Raw genomic sequence first — 13,284 nt, 5'->3', positions numbered from 1 at the left:
CCCCGTTTTCTTCAGGACCTGTTGCGCCCCAACGTCCTCGTTTTCTTCAGGGCTTGTTGCCCCCCAACGGTATTATTTTCTTCAGGGCCTGTTGCCCCCACCGACATCACTTTCCTCAGGACAGCCGCCTCAGCGACCTCAACGCGGCCACGCTACCGAACCCAGCAGTCCCTGGAAGGCTAAGTGAAACTATATTGGGTTAAGATTGTTGAGTCCCTGCGTGGACTGTTGGTGTTGTACTTATTCCTTGTTTTGTTCAGCCTAGCCCTTCGGCTAGGGTTTTATAAAAGTAATTTCGAAAACCACCATTCGTTTAGTGTCTCGTCACTGCATCCTGCGAACCTGTCTGACCCTACACTAGGAAGGAGCGGGAGGGAATTGGGGGCATTTTCCTGCTAAGGCATGCAAATATTAATGATAATAAGACAGACAGGACAGTCTGACACTTGCTGGCGCTGAGGCTGCAGGGGCAAATAGGAGGTGTGGCCATGTGCAAGCATATGTGCGTGCTCGCTTGCAAGTGACTGTGCGCTTCCTAGGTGTGGCGCGCTGCAGACAGTCAAAGGGGTTGTTCCCTTTCATTAAATGTTCTTCCCAGGTTGCAGGCTTTTAGAAAGCAACAAACCGCCCTGTACTCACCCTACCCGGGTCCACCGGAGAGTCTCACTGCTGCTCCAGGTCTGTGGCATTGGCTGCGACGCTGATGTCACGTCAGCAGCCGATCAGTGAGCTCAGCGGCTCTGAGCGGGGCGTTCTGCCTACAACCCCTTTAAGAGAGCCAGCAAAAAAGTGAAGAGAAAGGAAATTACAAAAGGGCCTCTTGCTGAGCACTGGCGATAAGTGAGACAGTCCAAAAAGGAGCGCCAGCCAGGCGTGATTAAGGAACAGGTGCGCTCCTTTAGACCGGGTTCATTTCCAGCTCTGCAATTTTTTCTTGCTGAGCACTGGACAGGGCAGCTGGCAGCCAGACTGCATAGTAGAAAAGCAGCAAGTGAGAAGCTTGTCTCTGCCTACGGCCACAGCACCCTGAACACGCCTGATCTCGGAAGCTAAGCAGGGTCGGGCCTGGTTAGTACTTGGATGGGAGACCGCCTGGGAATACCAGGTGCTGTAGGCTTTTGCTTTTTCCTTCCACCAGCAGGGGTCACTGTCCTCTATTCCTTTTTTCCATTCCCTTTCACAAGGGCACACATGCTTCTTTCCTCTTTTCATTTGCTTTCTCTCTTGCGCTATGTCGTCCGTGCAAACTGCCAGCATCCTTCTCATCACCGTGGTCCTCCAGCATTGTTGCTTATTTACTTTTAATACTAGGCTTCCTTTCAACAGGACCAGCGCCTCCCGCGGGCTTGGGGGCATCCGCCGGCAACCTGGAGGCCAGTTTACAGGCCGAAGCAAGCAGGACACCTTTGCAGGCAACAAGACCCCCCTGAAGAGCAGCACACAGTCACTGGCAACCATCTCACCCTCTTCCTTCATTCGCTCCTGGACGTCTCAATCCGCCTCAAGTTGCGGCTCCTCAAGCTTGCTCCTTCTGTCACGTCCCCCCAGATGAATGGTTTATCCTGCAGGAGACCCTGCGTGGAGCCATATTTAAAGACAAATGATGCTCGGGCCCTGCTGCGGCGCGTGGTTTCACTGCAAAACAAACAAAGACTGTAGGGTCGGCCCAGCCTTTGCATCGGCCCTTCGGAGCCCGCCTCCACATGGTCAGAGTTCTCGCCACCACGCGAGCCTGAGGCAGGCTGGCCAGGCGATGGACCAAGCCGTGTCTACTGGCCATACCACCCTGGATACGCCCGAACTCGGAAGCAAAGCGGGGATGGGCTTGGACAGTACTTGGATGGTAGACCTCCTGGGAACACCGAGTGCTGTAGACCATTTTGATGACATTTTGCTCCCTGGCCCAGCTCGGCTAGTATACAGGGGCGCCTTATCAGACACCAACATAAGCTGGAAGCCCCAAGCCGCATAATGCCTCTGATGCCTCTGAGATGGTTTGCAGCTAGGGACGCTACCACGCCTCCTCGCATGCCTCACACCGAGCTCCTTGCCGCGGCTAAGAGTGCTTATTGATCCCTCAGCCTGCCTTCTGGAAATGATGGCGTCATAAGCATCCTGGGCCGTTAAGGGGCCAGGCATTCAGCGGGCGCCCAGGGGATGATTTTTAGAGGACGTCCGGCCGGCAGAAGTAACGTCTTCTTCTGCAAAGAAGCTTGTGTAACTAACCCAATCAAACGGCTGCCCAGGACCCAAATTCAGTACTAGGAAGGAGCGGGAGGGAATTGGGGGTATTTTCCTGCTAAGGCACGCAAATATTAATGATAATAAGACAGACAGGACAGTCTGACACTTGCTGGCGCTGAGGCTGCAGGGGCAAATAGGAGGTGTGGCCATGTGCAAGCATATGTGCGTGCTCGCTTGCAAGTGACTGTGCGCTTCCTAGGTGTGGCGCGCTGCAGACAGTCAAAGGGGTTGTTCCCTTTCATTAAACGTTCTTCCCAGGTTGCAGGCTTTTAGAAAGCAACAAACCGCCCTGTACTCACCCTACCCGGGTCCACCGGAGAGTCTCACCGCTGCTCCAGGTCTGTGGCATTGGCTGCGACGCTGACGTCACGTCAGCAGCCGATCAGTGAGCTCAGCGGCTCTGAGCGGGGCGTTCTGCCTACAACCCCTTTAAGAGAGCCAGCAAAAAAGTGAAGAGAAAGGAAATTACAAAAGGGCCTCTTGCTGAGCACTGGCGATAAGTGAGACAGTCCAAAAAGGAGCGCCAGCCAGGCGTGATTAAGGAACAGGTGCGCTCCTTTAGACCGGGTTCATTTCCAGCTCTGCATTTTTTTCTTGCTGAGCACTGGACAGGGCAGCCGGCAGCCAGACTGCATAGTAGAAAAGCAGCAAGTGAGAAGCCTGTCTCTGCCTACGGCCACACCACCCTGAACACGCCCGATCTCGTCTGATCTCGGAAGCTAAGCAGGGTCAGGCCTGGTTAGTACTTGGATGGGAGACCGCCTGGGAATACCAGGTGCTGTAGGCTTTTGCTTTTTCCTTCCTTCCACCAGCAGGGGTCACTGTCCTCTATGCCTTTTTTCCATTCCCTTTCACAAGGGCACACATGCTTCTTTCCTCTTTTCATTTGCTTTCTCTCTTGCGCTATTTCGTCCGTGCAAACTGCCAGCATCCTTCTCATCACCGTGGGCCTCCAGCATTGTTGCTTATTTACTTTTAATACTAGGCTTCCTTTCAACAGGACCAGCGCCTCCCGCGGGCTTGGGGGCATCCGCCGGCAACCTGGAGGCCAGTTTACAGGCCGAAGCAAGCAGGACACCTTTGCAGGCAACACGACCCCCCTGAAGAGCAGCACACAGTCACTGGCAACCAGAATGGTGACCGGTCTGCAAACCCTGTCTTATGAGGAAAGGTTGCAGGATTTGGGAATGTTTAGTTTGCAAAAGAGAAGACTGAGAGGAGACTTAATAGCTGTCTACAAATATCTAAAGGGCTGTCACATTGTAGAAGGATCAACTTTATTCTCATTTGCACAAGGAAAGACTAGAAGCAATGGGATGAAACTGAATGGGAGGAGACACAGATTAGATATTAGAAAAAATTTTTTAACAGTTAGAGTGATCAATGAGTGGAACAGGCTGCCACGAGAAGTGGTGAGTTCTCCTTCAATGGAAGTCTTCAAACAGAGGCTGGACAGACATCTGACTGGGATGATTTAGCGAATCCTGCTTTGAGCAGGGGGTTGGACCAGATGGCCCAGGAGGTCCCTTCCAACTCTACGATTCTATGATTCTATCTCACCCTCTTCCTTCATTCGCTCCTGGACGTCTCAATCCGCCTCAAGTTGCGGCTGCTCCAGCTTGCGCCTTCTGTCACGTCCCCCCAGATGAATGGTTTAGCCTGCAGGAGACCCTGCGTGGAGCCATATTTAAAGACAAATGATGCTCGGGCCCTGCTGCGGCGCGTGGTTTCACTGCAAAACAAACAAAGACTGTAGGGGCGGCCCAGCCTTTGCATCGGCCCTTCGGAGCCCGCCTCCACATGGTCAGAGTTCTCGCCACCATGCGAGCCTGAGGCAGGCTGGCCAGGCGATGGACCAAGCCGTGTCTACTGGCCATACCACCCTGGATACGCCCGATCTCGTCCGAACTCGGAAGCAAAGCGGGGATGGGCTTGGACAGTACTTGGATGGGAGACCTCCTGGGAACACCGAGTGCTGTAGACCATTTTGATGACATTTTGCTCCCTGGCCCAGCTCGGCTAGTATACAGGGGCGCCTTATCAGACACCAACATTACCTAAGCTGGAAGCCCCAAGCCGCATAATGCCTCTGATGCCTCTGAGATGGTTTGCAGCTAGGGACGCTACCACGCCTCCTCGCATGCCTCACACCAAGCTCCTTGCCGCAGCTAAGAGTGCTTATTGACCCCTCGGCCTGCCTTCTGGAAATGAAGGCGTCATAAGCATCCTGGGCCGTTAAGGGGCCAGGCATTCAGCGGGCTCCCAGGGGATGATCTTTAGAGGCCGGCCGGCCGGCTGGCAGAAGTAACGTCTTCTTCTGCAAAGAAGCTTGTGTAACTAACCCAATCAGACGGCTGCCCAGGACCCAAATTCAGTACTAGTGTGGGGAGGAGGACCCCCATATAGTGTTTGGGCCGGAACCAAGGGGACCGCCATCAGAGTTATTGAAGGAAGCACAACAGGGGAATTACAAAGGGAGACATGCGACTGAGGTTGTCAGGGCAACAGGGGGAGGGGCTAGGGTAAAAGGAGCAGGGGACGCGCTGAAGTGGCAGTTGGGGAAGAGAGGGAGTGAAGGCAGGACACAGGGTGACTTGCAGGGGTACCGAGAGGAGCCTGCGAGGAGAAAGCGGCCGATTTACCGACAAGAGAGACGTGAGAGACTGTGCCCAGAGACTGCTCCCCGCTCCCGTTCTGAGAGAATTATCCCCGCTAAACCCCGCCTTAGAGAGAGAGGAACTATACCTCCGGTTGTGGCCGTGAGTACCGGTAACCAGGCCTCAGAGATCTGGGCCCTTCCCCCCAGCCTTCCCCCATCACGCCGACCCGGCCACCATTGGCCTCAAGATACGCCACCTTGTCACAGGCGGGATTAAAGGCTCGCTACCCTGGCTTAGGAAGAGACTCCTTGGTAAAGGACGGCTACAGGCCTTTCTGGGGAACTGCGTCATCACCGCGCGCCACCTCCATCATTTACTTCAGGGCCTGTTGAGACCCAACGGCATTGCTTTCTTCAGGGCCTGTTGCGCCCCAGCGGCAGTGTTTTCTTCAGGGCCTGTTGCACCCCAGCGGCAGCGTTTTCTTCAGGGCCTGTTGTGCCCCAGCGGAGGCGTTTTCTTCAGGGCCTGTTGCGCCCCAGCGGCAGCGTTTCCTTCAGGGCCTGTTGCGCCCCAGCGGCAGCGTTATCTTCAGGGCCTGTTGCGCCCCAATGTCCCCGTTTCCTTCAGGGCCTGTTGCGCCCCAGCGGCAGCGTTTCCTTCAGGGCTTGTTGCGCCCCAGCGGCAGCGTTTCCTTCAGGGCCTGTTGCGCCCCAACGTCCCCGTTTTCTTCAGGACCTGTTGCGCCCCAACGTCCTCGTTTTCTTCAGGGCTTGTTGCCCCCCAACGGAATTATTTTCTTCAGGGCCTGTTGCCCCCACCGACATCACTTTCCTCAGGACAGCCGCCTCAGCGACCTCAACGCGGCCACGCTACCGAACCCAGCAGTCCCTGGAAGGCTAAGTGAAACTATATTGGGTTAAGATTGTTGAGTCCCTGCGTGGACTGTTGGTGTTGTACTTATTCCTTGTTTTGTTCAGCCTAGCCCTTCGGCTAGGGTTTTATAAAAGTAATTTCGAAAACCACCATTCGTTTAGTGTCTCGTCACTGCATCCTGCGAACCTGTCCGACCCTACACTAGGAAGGAGCGGGAGGGAATTGGGGGCATTTTCCTGCTAAGGCACGCAAATATTAATGATAATAAGACAGACAGGACAGTCTGACACTTGCTGGCGCTGAGGCTGCAGGGGCAAATAGGAGGTGTGGCCATGTGCAAGCATATGTGCGTGCTCGCTTGCAAGTGACTGTGCGCTTCCTAGGTGTGGCGCGCTGCAGACAGTCAAAGGGGTTGTTCCCTTTCATTAAATGTTCTTCCCAGGTTGCAGGCTTTTAGAAAGCAACAAACCGCCCTGTACTCACCCTACCCGGGTCCACCGGAGAGTCTCACTGCTGCTCCAGGTCTGTGGCATTGGCTGCGACGCTGATGTCACGTCAGCAGCCGATCAGTGAGCTCAGCGGCTCTGAGCGGGGCGTTCTGCCTACAACCCCTTTAAGAGAGCCAGCAAAAAAGTGAAGAGAAAGGAAATTACAAAAGGGCCTCTTGCTGAGCACTGGCGATAAGTGAGACAGTCCAAAAAGGAGCGCCAGCCAGGCGTGATTAAGGAACAGGTGCGCTCCTTTAGACCGGGTTCATTTCCAGCTCTGCATTTTTTTCTTGCTGAGCACTGGACAGGGCAGCCGGCAGCCAGACTGCATAGTAGAAAAGCAGCAAGTGAGAAGCCTGTCTCTGCCTACGGCCACACCACCCTGAACACGCCCGATCTCGTCTGATCTCGGAAGCTAAGCAGGGTCGGGCCTGGTTAGTACTTGGATGGGAGACCGCCTGGGAATACCAGGTGCTGTAGGCTTTTGCTTTTTCCTTCCACCAGCAGGGGTCACTGTCCTCTATTCCTTTTTTCCATTCCCTTTCACAAGGGCACACATGCTTCTTTCCTCTTTTCATTTGCTTTCTCTCTTGCGCTATTTCGTCCGTGCAAACTGCCAGCATCCTTCTCATCACCGTGGTCCTCCAGCATTGTTGCTTATTTACTTTTAATACTAGGCTTCCTTTCAACAGGACCAGCGCCTCCCGCGGGCTTGGGGGCATCCGCCGGCAACCTGGAGGCCAGTTTACAGGCCGAAGCAAGCAGGACACCTTTGCAGGCAACAAGACCCCCCTGAAGAGCAGCACACAGTCACTGGCAACCATCTCACCCTCTTCCTTCATTCGCTCCTGGACGTCTCAATCCGCCTCAAGTTGCGGCTCCTCAAGCTTGCTCCTTCTGTCACGTCCCCCCAGATGAATGGTTTATCCTGCAGGAGACCCTGCGTGGAGCCATATTTAAAGACAAATGATGCTCGGGCCCTGCTGCGGCGCGTGGTTTCACTGCAAAACAAACAAAGACTGTAGGGTCGGCCCAGCCTTTGCATCGGCCCTTCGGAGCCCGCCTCCACATGGTCAGAGTTCTCGCCACCACGCGAGCCTGAGGCAGGCTGGCCAGGCGATGGACCAAGCCGTGTCTACTGGCCATACCACCCTGGATACGCCCGAACTCGGAAGCAAAGCGGGGATGGGCTTGGACAGTACTTGGATGGTAGACCTCCTGGGAACACCGAGTGCTGTAGACCATTTTGATGACATTTTGCTCCCTGGCCCAGCTCGGCTAGTATACAGGGGCGCCTTATCAGACACCAACATAAGCTGGAAGCCCCAAGCCGCATAATGCCTCTGATGCCTCTGAGATGGTTTGCAGCTAGGGACGCTACCACGCCTCCTCGCATGCCTCACACCGAGCTCCTTACCGCGGCTAAGAGTGCTTATTGATCCCTCAGCCTGCCTTCTGGAAATGATGGCGTCATAAGCATCCTGGGCCGTTAAGGGGCCAGGCATTCAGCGGGCGCCCAGGGGATGATTTTTAGAGGACGTCCGGCCGGCAGAAGTAACGTCTTCTTCTGCAAAGAAGCTTGTGTAACTAACCCAATCAAACGGCTGCCCAGGACCCAAATTCAGTACTAGGAAGGAGCGGGAGGGAATTGGGGGTATTTTCCTGCTAAGGCACGCAAATATTAATGATAATAAGACAGACAGGACAGTCTGACACTTGCTGGCGCTGAGGCTACAGGGGCAAATAGGAGGTGTGGCCATGTGCAAGCATATGTGCGTGCTCGCTTGCAAGTGACTGTGCGCTTCCTAGGTGTGGCGCGCTGCAGACAGTCAAAGGGGTTGTTCCCTTTCATTAAACGTTCTTCCCAGGTTGCAGGCTTTTAGAAAGCAACAAACCGCCCTGTACTCACCCTACCCGGGTCCACCGGAGAGTCTCACCGCTGCTCCAGGTCTGTGGCATTGGCTGCGACGCTGACGTCACGTCAGCAGCCGATCAGTGAGCTCAGCGGCTCTGAGCGGGGCGTTCTGCCTACAACCCCTTTAAGAGAGCCAGCAAAAAAGTGAAGACAAAGGAAATTACAAAAGGGCCTCTTGCTGAGCACTGGCGATAAGTGAGACAGTCCAAAAAGGAGCGCCAGCCAGGCGTGATTAAGGAACAGGTGCGCTCCTTTAGACCGGGTTCATTTCCAGCTCTGCATTTTTTTCTTGCTGAGCACTGGACAGGGCAGCCGGCAGCCAGACTGCATAGTAGAAAAGCAGCAAGTGAGAAGCCTGTCTCTGCCTACGGCCACACCACCCTGAACACGCCCGATCTCGTCTGATCTCGGAAGCTAAGCAGGGTCGGGCCTGGTTAGTACTTGGATGGGAGACCGCCTGGGAATACCAGGTGCTGTAGGCTTTTGCTTTTTCCTTCCTTCCACCAGCAGGGGTCACTGTCCTCTATGCCTTTTTTCCATTCCCTTTCACAAGGGAACACATGCTTCTTTCCTCTTTTCATTTGCTTTCTCTCTTGCGCTATTTCGTCCGTGCAAACTGCCAGCATCCTTCTCATCACCGTGGGCCTCCAGCATTGTTGCTTATTTACTTTTAATACTAGGCTTCCTTTCAACAGGACCAGCGCCTCCCGCGGGCTTGGGGGCATCCGCCGGCAACCTGGAGGCCAGTTTACAGGCCGAAGCAAGCAGGACACCTTTGCAGGCAACACGACCCCCCTGAAGAGCAGCACACAGTCACTGGCAACCAGAATGGTGACCGGTCTGCAAACCCTGTCTTATGAGGAAAGGTTGCAGGATTTGGGAATGTTTAGTTTGCAAAAGAGAAGACTGAGAGGAGACTTAATAGCTGTCTACAAATATCTAAAGGGCTGTCACATTGTAGAAGGATCAACTTTATTCTCATTTGCACAAGGAAAGACTAGAAGCAATGTGATGAAACTGAATGGGAGGAGACACAGATTAGATATTAGAAAATTTTTTTTAACAGTTAGAGTGATCAATGAGTGGAACAGGCTGCCACGAGAAGTGGTGAGTTCTCCTTCTATGGAAGTCTTCAAACAGAGGCTGGACAGACATCTGACTGGGATGATTTAGCGAATCCTGCTTTGAGCAGGGGGTTGGACCAGATGGCCCAGGAGGTCCCTTCCAACTCTAAGATTCTATGATTCTATCTCACCCTCTTCCTTCATTCGCTCCTGGACGTCTCAATCCGCCTCAAGTTGCGGCTGCTCCAGCTTGCGCCTTCTGTCACGTCCCCCCAGATGAATGGTTTAGCCTGCAGGAGACCCTGCGTGGAGCCATATTTAAAGACAAATGATGCTCGGGCCCTGCTGCGGCGCGTGGTTTCACTGCAAAACAAACAAAGACTGTAGGGGCGGCCCAGCCTTTGCATCGGCCCTTCGGAGCCCGCCTCCACATGGTCAGAGTTCTCGCCACCATGCGAGCCTGAGGCAGGCTGGCCAGGCGATGGACCAAGCCGTGTCTACTGGCCATACCACCCTGGATACGCCCGATCTCGTCCGAACTCGGAAGCAAAGCGGGGATGGGCTTGGACAGTACTTGGATGGGAGACCTCCTGGGAACACCAAGTGCTGTAGACCATTTTGATGACATTTTGCTCCCTGGCCCAGCTCGGCTAGTATACAGGGGCGCCTTATCAGACACCAACATTACCTAAGCTGGAAGCCCCAAGCCGCATAATGCCTCTGATGCCTCTGAGATGGTTTGCAGCTAGGGACGCTACCACGCCTCCTCGCATGCCTCACACCAAGCTCCTTGCCGCAGCTAAGAGTGCTTATTGACCCCTCGGCCTGCCTTCTGGAAATGAAGGCGTCATAAGCATCCTGGGCCGTTAAGGGGCCAGGCATTCAGCGGGCGCCCAGGGGATGATCTTTAGAGGCCGGCCGGCCGGCTGGCAGAAGTAACGTCTTCTTCTGCAAAGAAGCTTGTGTAACTAACCCAATCAGACGGCTGCCCAGGACCCAAATTCAGTACTAGTGTGGGGAGGAGGACCCCCATATAGTGTTTGGGCCGGAACCAAGGGGACCGCCATCAGAGTTATTGAAGGAAGCACAACAGGGGAATTACAAAGGGAGACATGCGACTGAGGTTGTCAGGGCAACAGGGGGAGGGGCTAGGGTAAAAGGGGCAGGGGACGCGCTGAAGTGGCAGTTGGGGAAGAGAGGGAGTGAAGGCAGGACACAGGGTGACTTGCAGGGGTACCGAGAGGAGCCTGCGAGGAGAAAGCGGCCGATTTACCGACAAGAGAGACGTGAGAGACTGTGCCCAGAGACTGCTCCCCGCTCCCGTTCTGAGAGAATTATCCCCGCTAAACCCCGCCTTAGAGAGAGAGGAACTATACCTCCGGTTGTGGCCGTGAGTACCGGTAACCAGGCCTCAGAGATCTGGGCCCTTCCCCCCAGCCTTCCCCCATCACGCCGACCCGGCCACCATTGGCCTCAAGATACGCCACCTTGTCACAGGCGGGATTAAAAGCTCGCTACCCTGGCTTAGGAAGAGACTCCTTGGTAAAGGACGGCTACAGGCCTTTCTGGGGAACTGCGTCATCACCGCGCGCCACCTCCATCATTTACTTCAGGGCCTGTTGAGACCCAACGGCATTGCTTTCTTCAGGGCCTGTTGCGCCCCAGCGGCAGTGTTTTCTTCAGGGTCTGTTGCACCCCAGCGGCAGCGTTTTCTTCAGGGTCTGTTGTGCCCCAGCGGAGGCGTTTTCTTCAGGGCCTGTTGCGCCCCAGCGGCAGCGTTTCCTTCAGGGCCTGTTGCGCCCCAGCGGCAGCGTTATCTTCAGGGCCTGTTGCGCCCCAATGTCCCCGTTTCCTTCAGGGCCTGTTGCGCCCCAGCGGCAGCGTTTCCTTCAGGGCTTGTTGCGCCCCAGTGGCAGCGTTTCCTTCAGGGCCTGTTGCGCCCCAACATCCCCGTTTTCTTCAGGACCTGTTGCGCCCCAACGTCCTCGTTTTCTTCAGGGCTTGTTGCCCCCCAACGGTATTATTTTCTTCAGGGCCTGTTGCCCCCACCGACATCACTTTCCTCAGGACAGCCGCCTCAGCGACCTCAACGCGGCCACGCTACCGAACCCAGCAGTCCCTGGAAGGCTAAGTGAAACTATATTGGGTTAAGATTGTTGAGTCCCTGCGTGGACTGTTGGTGTTGTACTTATTCCTTGTTTTGTTCAGCCTAGCCCTTCGGCTAGGGTTTTATAAAAGTAATTTCGAAAACCACCATTCGTTTAGTGTCTCGTCACTGCATCCTGCGAACCTGTCTGACCCTACACTAGGAAGGAGCGGGAGGGAATTGGGGGCATTTTCCTGCTAAGGCATGCAAATATTAATGATAATAAGACAGACAGGACAGTCTGACACTTGCTGGCGCTGAGGCTGCAGGGGCAAATAGGAGGTGTGGCCATGTGCAAGCATATGTGCGTGCTCGCTTGCAAGTGACTGTGCGCTTCCTAGGTGTGGCGCGCTGCAGACAGTCAAAGGGGTTGTTCCCTTTCATTAAATGTTCTTCCCAGGTTGCAGGCTTTTAGAAAGCAACAAACCGCCCTGTACTCACCCTACCCGGGTCCACCGGAGAGTCTCACTGCTGCTCCAGGTCTGTGGCATTGGCTGCGACGCTGATGTCACGTCAGCAGCCGATCAGTGAGCTCAGCGGCTCTGAGCGGGGCGTTCTGCCTACAACCCCTTTAAGAGAGCCAGCAAAAAAGTGAAGAGAAAGGAAATTACAAAAGGGCCTCTTGCTGAGCACTGGCGATAAGTGAGACAGTCCAAAAAGGAGCGCCAGCCAGGCGTGATTAAGGAACAGGTGCGCTCCTTTAGACCGGGTTCATTTCCAGCTCTGCAATTTTTTCTTGCTGAGCACTGGACAGGGCAGCTGGCAGCCAGACTGCATAGTAGAAAAGCAGCAAGTGAGAAGCTTGTCTCTGCCTACGGCCACAGCACCCTGAACACGCCTGATCTCGGAAGCTAAGCAGGGTCGGGCCTGGTTAGTACTTGGATGGGAGACCGCCTGGGAATACCAGGTGCTGTAGGCTTTTGCTTTTTCCTTCCACCAGCAGGGGTCACTGTCCTCTATTCCTTTTTTCCATTCCCTTTCACAAGGGCACACATGCTTCTTTCCTCTTTTCATTTGCTTTCTCTCTTGCGCTATGTCGTCCGTGCAAACTGCCAGCATCCTTCTCATCACCGTGGTCCTCCAGCATTGTTGCTTATTTACTTTTAATACTAGGCTTCCTTTCAACAGGACCAGCGCCTCCCGCGGGCTTGGGGGCATCCGCCGGCAACCTGGAGGCCAGTTTACAGGCCGAAGCAAGCAGGACACCTTTGCAGGCAACAAGACCCCCCTGAAGAGCAGCACACAGTCACTGGCAACCATCTCACCCTCTTCCTTCATTCGCTCCTGGACGTCTCAATCCGCCTCAAGTTGCGGCTCCTCAAGCTTGCTCCTTCTGTCACGTCCCCCCAGATGAATGGTTTATCCTGCAGGAGACCCTGCGTGGAGCCATATTTAAAGACAAATGATGCTCGGGCCCTGCTGCGGCGCGTGGTTTCACTGCAAAACAAACAAAGACTGTAGGGTCGGCCCAGCCTTTGCATCGGCCCTTCGGAGCCCGCCTCCACATGGTCAGAGTTCTCGCCACCACGCGAGCCTGAGGCAGGCTGGCCAGGCGATGGACCAAGCCGTGTCTACTGGCCATACCACCCTGGATACGCCCGAACTCGGAAGCAAAGCGGGGATGGGCTTGGACAGTACTTGGATGGTAGACCTCCTGGGAACACCGAGTGCTGTAGACCATTTTGATGACATTTTGCTCCCTGGCCCAGCTCGGCTAGTATACAGGGGCGCCTTATCAGACACCAACATAAGCTGGAAGCCCCAAGCCGCATAATGCCTCTGATGCCTCTGAGATGGTTTGCAGCTAGGGACGCTACCACGCCTCCTCGCATGCCTCACACCGAGCTCCTTGCCGCGGCTAAGAGTGCTTATTGATCCCTCAGCCTGCCTTCTGGAAATGATGGCGTCATAAGCATCCTGGGCCGTTAAGGGGCCAGGCATTCAGCGGGCGCCC

General features: G+C 54.9%; 5 non-coding genes and 5 pseudogenes across 5 annotated transcripts; all 10 read left to right on the top strand.

The window, feature by feature from the left end:
- Positions 1–1,008: 1,008 nt before the first annotated feature.
- Positions 1,009–1,117, top strand: LOC141053495 (5S ribosomal RNA; annotated as a pseudogene).
- A 650-nt stretch (positions 1,118–1,767) lies between these two features.
- On the top strand, positions 1,768–1,877 carry LOC141053532 (5S ribosomal RNA; annotated as a pseudogene).
- Positions 1,878–2,912: 1,035 nt separating this feature from the next.
- Positions 2,913–3,031, top strand: LOC141053297 (5S ribosomal RNA). The gene has a single exon (XR_012221045.1). It is a non-coding gene; the product is annotated as a 5S ribosomal RNA (ribosomal RNA).
- Positions 3,032–4,108: 1,077 nt separating this feature from the next.
- LOC141053392 (5S ribosomal RNA) lies at positions 4,109–4,228 on the top strand. The gene has a single exon (XR_012221130.1). It is a non-coding gene; the product is annotated as a 5S ribosomal RNA (ribosomal RNA).
- Positions 4,229–6,569: 2,341 nt separating this feature from the next.
- LOC141053595 (5S ribosomal RNA) lies at positions 6,570–6,688 on the top strand. The gene has a single exon (XR_012221215.1). It is a non-coding gene; the product is annotated as a 5S ribosomal RNA (ribosomal RNA).
- Positions 6,689–7,338: 650 nt separating this feature from the next.
- On the top strand, positions 7,339–7,448 carry LOC141053531 (5S ribosomal RNA; annotated as a pseudogene).
- Positions 7,449–8,483: 1,035 nt separating this feature from the next.
- LOC141053594 (5S ribosomal RNA) lies at positions 8,484–8,602 on the top strand. The gene has a single exon (XR_012221214.1). It is a non-coding gene; the product is annotated as a 5S ribosomal RNA (ribosomal RNA).
- Positions 8,603–9,679: 1,077 nt separating this feature from the next.
- On the top strand, positions 9,680–9,799 carry LOC141053327 (5S ribosomal RNA). Its single transcript, XR_012221071.1, has one exon. It is a non-coding gene; the product is annotated as a 5S ribosomal RNA (ribosomal RNA).
- A 2,341-nt stretch (positions 9,800–12,140) lies between these two features.
- On the top strand, positions 12,141–12,249 carry LOC141053494 (5S ribosomal RNA; annotated as a pseudogene).
- Positions 12,250–12,899: 650 nt separating this feature from the next.
- On the top strand, positions 12,900–13,009 carry LOC141053530 (5S ribosomal RNA; annotated as a pseudogene).
- The last annotated feature ends 275 nt before the right edge of the window (positions 13,010–13,284 follow it).

Source organism: Dendrobates tinctorius, unplaced genomic scaffold (assembly GCF_039654945.1).
Source record: "Dendrobates tinctorius isolate UK_male_01 unplaced genomic scaffold, ASM3965494v1 ptg000165l, whole genome shotgun sequence".
Classification (NCBI taxonomy): domain Eukaryota; kingdom Metazoa; phylum Chordata; class Amphibia; order Anura; family Dendrobatidae; genus Dendrobates; species Dendrobates tinctorius.
Note: the sequence above shows the minus strand (reverse complement) of the source record. Positions and strands in the feature narration are given on the sequence as shown.